Genomic DNA, 11,483 nt, shown 5'->3' with positions numbered 1-11,483 from the left:
GTTCTCCTGGATAATATCTTGCAGAGTGTTTTCCAACTTGGTTCCATTCTCCCCATCATTTTCAGGTACACCAATCAGACGTAGGTTTGGTCTTTTCACATAGTCCCAAATTTCTTGGAGGCTTTGTTCATTTCTTTTTATTCTTTTTTCTCTAAACTTCCCTTCTCTCTTCATTTCATTCATTTCATCTTCCATCAGCGATACCCTTTCTTCCAGTTGATCGCATCTGCTACTGAGGCTTCTGCAATCTTCGCGTAGTTCTCGAAACTTGGCTTTCAGCTCCATCAGCTCCTTTAAGCCCTTCTCTCCATTGGTTATTCTAGTTATCCATTCTTCTAATATTTTTTCAAAGTTTTTAACTTCTTTGCTATTGTTTTGAATTTCCTCTCGTAGCTCAGAGTAGTTTGATCATCTGAAGCCTTCTTCTCTCAACTCATCAAAGTCATCCTCCATCCAGCTTTGTTCCGTTGCTGGTGAGGAACTGTGTTCCTTTGGAGGAGGAGAGGTGCTCTGTTTTTTAGAGTTTCCAGTTTTTCTGCTCTGTTTTTTCCCCATCTTTGTGGTTTTATCTACTTTTTGTCTTTGATGATGGTGATGTACAGATGGGTTTTTGGTGTGGATGTCCTTTCTGTTTGTTAGTTTTCCTTCTACCAGACAGGACCCTCAGCTGCAGGTCTGTTGGAGTTTACTAGAGGTCCACTCCAGACCCTGTTTGGCTGGGTGTCAGCGGTGGTGGCTGCAGAACAGCGGATTTTCGTGAGACCACAAATTCAGCTGTCTGATAGTTCCTCTGAAAGTTTTGTCTCAGAGGAGTACCCGGTTGGATGAGGTGTCAGTCTGTCCCTACTGGGGGGGTGCCTCCCAGTTAGGCTGCTCAGGGGTGAGGGACCCACTTTAGGAGGCAGTCTGTCCGTTCTCAGATCTCCAGCTGCGTGCTGGGAGAACCACTACTCTCTTCAAAGCTGTCAGTCAGACAGGGACATTTAAGTCTGTGGAGGTTCTTGCTGAGTTTTTGTTTGTCTGTGCCCTGCCCCCAGAGGTGGAGCCTACAGAGGCAGGCAGGCCTCCTTGAGCTATGGTGGGCTCCACCCAGTTCGAGCTTCCTGGCTGCTTTGTTTACCTAAGCAAGCCTGGGCAATGGCGGGCGCCCCTCCCCCAGCCTCGCTGCCGCCTTGCAGCTTGATCTCAGACTGCTGTGCTAGCAATCAGCGAGACTCCGTGGGCATAGGACCCTCCGACCCAGGTGCGGGACACAATCTCCTAGTGTGCCGTTTTCCAGGCCCGTTGGAAAAGCGCAGTATTAGGATGGGACTGACCCGATATTCCAGGTGCCGTCTGTTTCCCCTTTCTTTGACTAGGAAAGGGAACTCCCTGACCCCTTGCGCTTCCTGAGTGAGGCAATCCCTCGCCCTGCTTCGGCTCGCGCACAGTGCGCTTCACTGTCTGTCCTGCACCCACTGTTAGGCACTCCCTAGTGAGAGGAAACCGGTACCTCAAGCAGAAATGCAGAAATCACCCGTCTTCTGTGTCGCTGGGGCTGGGAGCTGGAGACCGGAGCTGTTCCTATTCGGCCATCTTGGCTCCACCCTCCTCTGCTTGTTTATTATTGGTGTAAAGGAAGGCTTGTGATTTTTGCACATTGATTTTGTATTTTGAGGCTTTGCTGAATTTGCTTATCAGTTTAAGGAAGTTTTGGGCTGAGATGATGGGGTTTTCTAAACATACAATCATGTCATCTGCATACAGAAACAATCTGACTTCCTCTCTTCCTATTTGAATACACTTTATTTCTTTCTCTTGCCTGATTGCCCTGGCCAGAACTTTCAATACTATGTTGAATAGGAGTTGTGAGAGTGGTCATTCTTGTCTTGTACTGGTTTTCAAAGAGAATGCTTCCAGGTTTTGCCCATTCAATATGATATTGGCTGTGGGTTTGCCAAAAATTGCTCTTATTATTTTGACATACGTTCCATCAATATCTAGTTTTTTGAGAGCTTTTAACATGAAGAGATGTTGAATTTTATCGAAGGCCTTTTCTGCATCTATTGAGGTAATCACGTGGTTTTTGTCATTGGTTCTGTTTATGTGATGGATTACGTTTATTGATTTGCATATGTTGAATTAGCCTTGCATCCCAGGGATGAAGCCAACTTGATAATGATGGTTAAGCTTTTTGATGTGCTGCTGGATTTGGTTTGCCAGTATTTTATTGAGGATTTTCACATCGATGTTCATCAGGGATATTGGCCGGAAGTTTTCTTTCTTTTCTTGGGTCTCTTCTTGGTTTTGGTATCAGGATGATGCTGGCTTCATAAAATGAGTTAGGGAGAAGTCTCTCCTTTTCAATTATTTGGAATAATTTCAGAAGGAATGGTACCAGCTCCTCTTTGTACCTCTGGTAGAATTTGGCTGTGAATCCATCTGGTCCTGGGCTTTTTAAATTTTTTAGTTGGTAGGCTATTAATTACTGCCTCAATTTCAGAACTTGTTATTGGTCTACTCAGGGATTGGACTTCTCCTAGTTGAGTCTTGGGAGGGTGTATGTGTCCAGGAATTTATCCATTTCTTCTAGATTTTCTAGTGTATTTTTGTAGAGGTGTTTATGGCATTCTCTGATGGTAGTTTGTATTTCCATGGGGTCAGTGGTGTTATCCCCTTTATCATTTTTTATTGTGCCTATTTGATGCTTCTCTCTTTTCTTCTTTATCAATTGAGCTAGCAGTCTATTTTGTTAATTTTTTCAAAAAATCCGCTCCTGGATTCATTGATTTTTTTGGAGGGTTTTTCATGTCTCTATCTCCTTTAATTCTGCTTTGATTTTAGTTATTTCTTGTCTTCTGCTAGCTTTTGGATTAGTTTGCTCTTGCCTCTCTAGCTCTTTTAATTGTGATGTTAGGGTGTCAATTTGAGATCTTTCTAGCTTTCCAATGTGGGTATTTAGTGCTATAAATTTCCCTCTTAACACTGCTTTAGCTGTAGCCTAGAGATTCTGGTATATTATCTCTTTGTTCTCATTGGTTTCAAATAACTTTTTGATTTTTGCCTTAATTTCATTGTTTATCCAGTAGTCATTCAGGAACAGGCTGTTCAATTTCCATGTAATTGTGTGGTTTTGAGTGAGTTTCTTTATTCTGAGTTCTAATTTGATTGCACTGTGGTCTGAGAGACTGTTATGATTTCAGTTCTTTTGCATTTGCTGAGGAGTGCTTTAATTCCAATTCTGTGGTTGATTTTAGAATAAGTGCCATGTAGCACTGAGAAGACTTGGGGTGGAGAGTTCTGTAGATGTCTATTAATTCCACTTGATCCAGAGCTGAGTTCAAGTCCTGAATATCTTTGTTAATTTTCTGTCTCATTGATCTGTCTAATATTGACAGTGGAGTATTAAAGTCTCCCACTATTATTGTGTGGGCGTCTAAGTCTCCTTGTAGGTCTCTAAGAACTTGCTCTATGAATCTGGGTGCTCCTGTATTGGGTGCATATATATTTAGAACAGTTAGCTCTTCTTGTTGAATCGTTCCCTTTACCATTAGGTAATGCCCTTGTTTGTCTTTTTTAAATTTTTGTTGATTTAAAGTCTGTTTTGTCAGAGACTAGGATTGCAATCCTTGCTTTTTTTTTTTTTTTTGCCTTACATTTGCTTGGTAAATTTTCTTCTGTCCCTTTATTTTGAGCCTATGTGTGTCTTTGCACATGAGATGGGTCTCCTGAATACAGCACACTGATGGGTCTTGACTCTTTATCCAATTTGCCAGTCTGTGTCTTTTAACCAGGGCATTTAGCCCTTTTACATTTAAAGTTAGTATTATTATGTGTAAATTTGATTCTGTCATGATGTTGTCTGGTTATTTTGCACACTAGTTGATGCAGTTTCTTCATAGTGTCATTGGTCTTTATATTTTGATGTGTTTTTGCAGTGGCTGGTAGCAGTTTTTCCTTTCCATATTTAGTGCTTCTTTCAGGAGCTCTTACAAGGCAGGCCTTGTGGTAATGAAATCCCTCAGCATTTGCTTGTCTGGAAAGGGTTTTATTTCTGCTTCACTATGAAGCTTAGTTTGGCTGGATATGAAATTCTGGGTTGAAAATTATTTTCTTTGAGAATGTTGAATATTGGCCCCCCATCTCTTTTGGCTTGCAGAGTTTCTGCTGAGAGCTCCACTGTTAGTCTGATGGGCTTCCCTTTATAGGTGACCTGGCCTTTCTCTCTGGCTGTCCTTAACATTTTTTTTCCTTCATTTCAACCTTGGAGAATCTGATGATTATGTGTCTTGGGGTTGATCGTCTCATGGAGTATCTTGGTGGTGTTCTCTGTATTTCCTGAATTTGCACGTTGGCCTTTCTTGCTAGGTTGGGGAAGTTCTCCTGAATAGCCTGAAGTGTGTTTTCCAGCTTGTTTCCATTCTCCCCATCTCCTTCAGGTTCTCCAATCAATCATAGGTTCTGTCTTTTTACGAAGTCCCATATTTCTTGGAGGCTTTGTTCACTCCTTTTCATTCTTTTTTCTCTAGCCTTGTTTGCATGCCTTATTTCAGCAAGGTGGTCTTCAAACTCTGATATCCTTTCTTCTGCCTGGTCGATTCAGCTATTGATACTGTGCATCCTTCACAAAATTCTCGTGCTGTGTTTTTCAGCTCCATCAGATCATTTATGTTCCTCTCTAAACTGGTTATTCTAGTTGGCAGCTCCTCTAACCTTTTATCAAGGTTCTTACCTTCTTCATATTGAATTAGAACATGCTCCTTTAGCTCAGCATAGTTTTTTGTTATCCATCTTCTGAAGCCTACTTCTGTCAATTAATTTATCTCATCCTCCGTTCAATTCTGCGCCCTTTCTGGAGAGACAGTGCGATCATTTGGAGGGGAAGAGGCACTCTGGCCTTTTCAGTTTTCAGCATTTTTTTGTTGATTCTTTCTGATCTTCATGAGTTTGTCTAGTTTCGATCTTTGAGGCTGCTGATCCTTCAATGGGGTTTTTGTGGGGGCTTTTTGCTGTTGTTGTTACTGTTTGTTTGTTTTTCTTTCAATGGTCAGTCTCTCTTCTGTAGGGATACTGCAATTTGCTGGGGGGTTCCACTTCAGGCCCTATTCATCTGGTTTGTTCTTGCACCTGGAGATGTCACTCAAGGAGGAGAACAGCAAAGATGAGTGCCTGCTCCTTCTTCTGGGAACTCTGACCTCAAGGGGCACCAAACTGATGCCAGTAGGATCACTCCTGTATAGGGTGTCTGACAGAACCTGTTGGAGGGTCTCACCCAGTTGGGTGGCATGGGGAACAGGACCTGTTTAATGAAGTACTTTGTCCCTTGGTGGAGGGGTGTGCTTTGCTGGGTGGGAAACCCACTCCTCTGGGCTGCCTGGATTCCTCAGAACTATCAGGAGGAAAGGCTAAGTCTGCTGGTCCAGAGACTGTGGCCACTCCTCCCCCTAGGGGCTCAGGCCCAGGGAGATCCGGGTTCTGTCCCTGAGCCTCTGGCTGGAGTTACTGGAGTCCCTGCAGGGAAGCCCTGCCCAGTGAGGAAGGATGAGTCAGGGTCAGGCTTGAAGAGGCACTCTGGACACAGTATGTCACAGCCAGTGTGTTGGGCTGTGGGGGACACATCTTGGGACCAAGCTGTCCAGCCTTCCGGGAACCAGCAGGGGAAAAGTGTGGCCCGGAGCCATACAGATGGCTGCCATCCTTCCCCTGCCCAGGGAGCTCAGTGTGTTAGGCAGTTGTGAGTCCCAGTGCTGGCTGCTGCCCCTCCCCCAAGGAGCTCAAATGGCTTAGACAGCAGGCAGCTGCAACCGCGATGCTGGTTGCCCCTTCCCCCCAGGAGCTTGGTAGGCTTAAGCAGATTCCAGCTGAGAGGCTATTGAGAATATGTGCGGCTCTGGGGTTGGGACACTAGGCCCCAGTGGCATGGGTTTGCGAGTGGGATCTTCTGATTTGTGGGCCGCTCAGTTCTGTGGAAAAAGCACTGTTTCCCCGGCTGGGTACCATGCTCACTCACCACCTCCCTTGGCTGTGGGCTGGGGGCTCCTCTGTCCTGTGTGGCTGTCAGGTGGGCCACCGCACCACACTGCTCTTCTTTCCTCTCTGTGGGTCACGCCAGTCCCCTAGTCCGTTCTGATGAGAACCTGAATACCTTGGTTGCTGGTGAAGGATTCACATGCTTATTATGGTCCTTTTTGATGGGAGCCTCCAATCACCACTGCTTCTAGTCGGCCACCTTGGCCCCGATGGGGGCTGTTTCTAATGGTTTAGCACTGTCCCCTCTTTGTATTGTATAGTGATTTTGTTCTCACAAGATCTGGTTTTTTAAAAGTGTGTAGCACCTCCCCGACTTCCTCCTGCTCTGGCCATGTGAGGCATTCACTCCTCCTTTGCCTTCTGCCATGATTTTAAGTTTTCTGAGGCCTCTCCAGAAATTCAGCAGATGCCAGCTGCTATGCTTCCTGTACAGCCTGCAGAACTATGAACCAATTAAACCTCTTTTCTTTATAAATTACTCAGTCTCAAGTATTTCTTCATAGCAGAGTGAAAACCAACTGATACACTCCTTCAAAAAAATAAATTAATAAGTTAATTGAACAACAACAAAAAATTGGCTACCACAACCCAAAAAGTACATCAGCAAGTACACAGATAAAAACATTTGACTCTTGAACAACATGGGTTTGACCTATGCAGGTGAACTTATATATGAATTTTTTTCAACCAAATGCAGGTTGAAAATACAGTATTCAAGAGATGCAAAACCCATGTATACAACAGGGCAACTTCTCTTATACAAGGGTTCTGCAGGGCTGACTGTGGGACTTGAACGTGTGCAGATTTTGGTAAATGTGGGAATCCTGAAACCAGTCCCCAAGTATACTGAGGGATGACTGTAATTGAAGTGTAACTATACAGAGAAATATTACTCAGCAATAAAAAGGAAGAAGTATTGATACACACAACAACATGGGTGAATCTCAAAATAATTATGCTGAATGAAAGAAGCTGGACAAAAAAGTGTGTGTGATTTGACTTAAATAAAATTCTAGAAAATGCAAACTAATCTATAGTGGTGGAAAGCAAATTAGTGGTTTCCTGGGAAGGAATAGACAGAGGCATGAGGGAAAGGGGCATGAGAAAATTTGGGGTGATAGATATAATTATCTTGGTGGTAGTGATAGTTTCACAGGTGTCTATATATGTCAAAAGGTATCAAATTGCACACTTTCGGCCAGGCACAGTGGCTCATGCCTGTAATTCCAATATTTTGGCAGGCCAAGGCAGGTAGATCGTTTGAGCTTGGGAGTTTGAGGCCAGCTTGGGCAACATAGTGAGACCTCATCTCTACAAGAACTTTTTAAAAAATTAGCTGGGCATGGTGGCTCACACCTGTAGTTCCAGCTACTTGGGAGGCTGAGGCAGAAGATGGCTTGCACTTGGGAAATCGAGGCTGCAGTGAGCCATGATCATGCCACTGCACTACAGCTTGGATGACAGAATGAGACCCTGCCTCAAAAAATTTTTTGCACATTTTAAATATGTGCAATTTTTTCTACATAATTTACATCTTAATAAAGTTGTTAAATTTGGGGGGTGGGGGAGTCAAAGGAGACTGTTTCCATGCCCTGACAAAAGTTTAGAAGTTTTTCTCTACCCATAACAAAGGGCATGTAACTTCTAATTCAGGTGGCCAGGCTTGGGCCAGATACTAGCTTTCTGAGGATGCCCTGGATCTCTTTAGAGGAGCTTTTTTGGGGCCAGCTAAGCTTGTTCACTGTGGTCCTCATTGGGGCCGCCTCTTGCCCCCATTTCTTGTGCTTATCATTTGCTATTCTGAAACGAAAAATAGGAGTGGGCTGGGTGCGGTGGCTCATGTCTGTAATCCCAGTACTTTGGGAGGCCGAGGCGGGCAGATCACCTGAGATCAGGAGTTAGAGACCACCCTGGACAACATGGTGAAACTCCATCTCTACTAAAAATATGAAAAATTATCCGGGTGTGGTGGCGTGCCTTTAATCCCAGCTACTCAGGAGGCTGAGCCATAAGAATTGCTTGAACCTGGGAGGCAGAGGTTGCAATGAGCCGAGATCGTGCCACTGCACACCAGCCTGGGTGACAGAGCAAGACTCCATCTCAAAAGGAAAAAAAAGAAAAAAAAAGACTGAAGTCATCATTTGTTCAATAAGCACTTACTGAGCATCTACTAAGTGTAAGATGTTGTGGGCATATTTATTGGGCAGTTTCCCCACACCTTGTATGGGGTCCTTGTGACTTGCTTTGACCAATACAATGTGGAAGAAGTAATATTGTGTGCCAGTTCTGAGTCCAGGCCTTACGAGACTTGCATACTTTTGCTTGGAAACCTGCTAGTCCATGTGAATAAGCTGGTACTAGCCTGATGCAGGATGAGAGACATATAGTGCAGTCATCCCCATCTCCTGGCTGCTTTTTGCTAAACTCTAAAAGCAGAACCTCTTAGCTTCCTGGAAATTGACTGCAGATGCATAAACCAGTTCAACTGAGACCAGAAAAGCTGCCCACCCAAGTCCAGCCCAAATTACTGAACCATAAAACTGCTGAGTTAAATAAATGGTCTCTTTCTTTCACACACACATGAACACATGATTCCTCCTCTTATTACTAGTACCCAAATGACTTGGTCAAGTCGTTTAACCTGTCAGTACCTCAATTTTCTCATCTTTAAAATGATTATAAAAATACCTATATTTGTTTATATATTTGAGGAAATTATATATTTGTTATATAATTATATATAGTTATATATAATTGAGGTAATATGTTTGTTATATATAATTATATATTGAGGTAATTATATATTTGTTTATATATTTGAGGTAATATTTGTAAAGTGCCTAGCATAATGCCAAGTATATAGTAGGTAACAGAATATGGTAGCAATAATTATTTTTTGAGATAGGCCCATATTTTACTTATCTTTTTTTCTCCTGCAACTGGCACAGAGTCTTCTTCATGAGAGGAACTCAATAAGTAAATGTGACTATTTTGGAAGTGTAATTTCAATGAATAATCTGATTATAATCTTTATAAAGATAGTTCATATCTTCATAAAGATATGTCTATCTTAAAGGCAGTAAGAATCATTACCTCTCTAGCTATTATTTTTTTTTTTTTTTTTTTTTTTGAGACGGAGTCTCATTCTGTCGCCCAGGCTGGAGTGCAGTGGTGCAATCTCGGCTCACTGCAAGCTCCACCTCCTGGGTTCACACCACTCTCCTGCCTCAGCCTCCTGAGCAGCTGGGACTACAGGCACCCGCCACCACGCCTGGCTAATTTTTTGTATTTTTAGTAGAGACGGGGTTTCACCATGCTAGCCAGGATGGTCTCAATCTCCTGACCTCGTGATCTGCCTGCCTTGGCCTCCTAAAGTGCTGGGATTACAGGCATGAGCCACAGCGCCCGGCCTAGCTGTGATTTTTAAAAGGAAGCTGGCAAATAAACAAAAAATCTTTGTTATCTTCATTTCCTTGAAATCCAGGACTGATATTGGAATTCTCACTTCTTTTCTTCTTAACCATTCAATACCAGCTGATCATTCCTTTCTCCTTGAAACACTATCCTTATTTGGCTCCTATATAGCATTATTTTGCTGATTTCCTGTGTGCTTCATCAGCCACAGTCTCTTTTGAGAGTTCATCCTCATCTCCTCAGCCTATAAATGTTGAAGTGATCTAGGGCTCAGCCCTTTGCCCTTTTCTCTTCATTTCCATTCTTTCCCTTGGTGATGTCATTCAGTTTCATGGCTTTAAATAACTTCCCTATTACTGGCAATCTCAGATTTTTGTCTCTATCTCAGACCTCTCTCCTGAACTCCAGTTTAATAAATCCAACTTTGTAAATCTAACTGCTGATTTGATATCTCTGTTGGGATACTTAATAGGCATCTAAACCTTTACGCATCTAAAGTTTCACTCCAGAGTCTGCCTTCTTCCACCTTGAAGTTGCTCCTTCTAAAATTTTTGCTATCTCAGTATATGACAATTCCTCTTTCTAGTTCCATGCACTACTAGAAGGACCTAATATTTAGGGAGCAATTCTCCTAAGGTATTGCCCATTATTCTGCCTCATATTACAAATAGCAACCAGGAATGAAGGGTGGGAGACTGTCACAGTATAACAATGCCAGATGTTGTCAATGCCAGTATGAGACCATTCATGGTCCCCTGCCTCTTCAGCAAAATTCTCCTGTCCTATATTGCTTTTTCTTCTCATCATTCTGGGTAAAAACAAATGATACATTAATTACTTTTAAGGTGATACCTTTTCAACAAGCTTTGTGCCCTTAAAAGCTCCCTGTCTACTAGTGGGTTCCTCTGCTGGCATTTTATAGCAAGTTCCATTAATTTCCTTGAAGAACTCTTCCAAAATTTTACATATATACATATATAAAACTTTCTGTTATATATGTAACTTTCTGTTATATATATATATAACTTTCTGTTTTATATATATTTATAACTTTCTGTTATATATATATATGTATAACAGAAACCTTCAGTATTTCAAAATTCAAAACAGTAAACATTGGCCATTGTAGCATGACTACTGGGGAATACAGTGTTAGGCAAGTTAGTCTTTTTATGCCAGTCAATATCATACTTGGCCATCTACTGTACTTCTCACAAACGAATTTGTCTTCTCCCAAAACGCTAATTCTGTTTCAAAAGTACTATTTTAACATTTTTGTGTCTTCTTTCCTTCAGAAGACTTTTATATGCAAGGAGCCCAATTATTTTTCCGCTCCTGGGTTCCAGAAGGCTATTCTTGAATAACCTTGAACCCCTCCTGGGTTCCAGAAGGGTATTCTTGAATGAAGTGTCATTTTCTCCCTTTTTCTTTTTTTTTTTTTCTTTTTTTTGAGACGGAGTCTCGCTCTGTTGCCCAGGCTGGAGTGCAGTGGCTCACCGCAAGCTCCGCCTCCCGGGTTCACGCCATTCTCCTGCCTCAGCCTCCTGCGTAGCTGGGACTACAGGCGCCTGCCACCATGCCTGGCTAATTTTTTTGTGTTTTTAGTAAAGACAGGGTTTCACCGTGTTAGCCAGGATGGTCTCGATCTCCTGACCTCGTGATCCACCTGCCTCGGCCTCCCAAAGTGCTGGGATTACAGGCGTGAGCCACCGTGCCCGGCCCTTTCTCCCTTTTTCATAGATTTATTCAGCATCTGAAGAATTACCCAAAAGAGAAATGAATCTGCATGGGATGGCTCATATTGCATAAAGTTTCAAAATTACTTTCATATCCACTTCCTTATCTAATTCTATTAATATCCTACTTCTAATACTAGGATCTCCTGATTTTATTATTACTGATACTATTGCATATCTTGTCTCTTACCCCTGCTATAAGCTGGTGCCACACCCTCACTGACTATTTGTATGGCTTCCTAATATAGCTCTATATTTTTTAAAAATATAGTAGACTGCATGATGGATTAGAGCAAAGAACAGTGACTCCATGTTCTTTGCTCT

The sequence above is a fragment of the Hylobates moloch genome, unplaced genomic scaffold (genome assembly GCF_009828535.3).
Source record: "Hylobates moloch isolate HMO894 unplaced genomic scaffold, HMol_V3 SCAFFOLD_8, whole genome shotgun sequence".
Lineage (NCBI taxonomy): Eukaryota > Metazoa > Chordata > Mammalia > Primates > Hylobatidae > Hylobates > Hylobates moloch.
The sequence above is the reverse complement of the archived record's forward strand: the minus strand, read 5'-3'. Positions refer to the sequence as shown.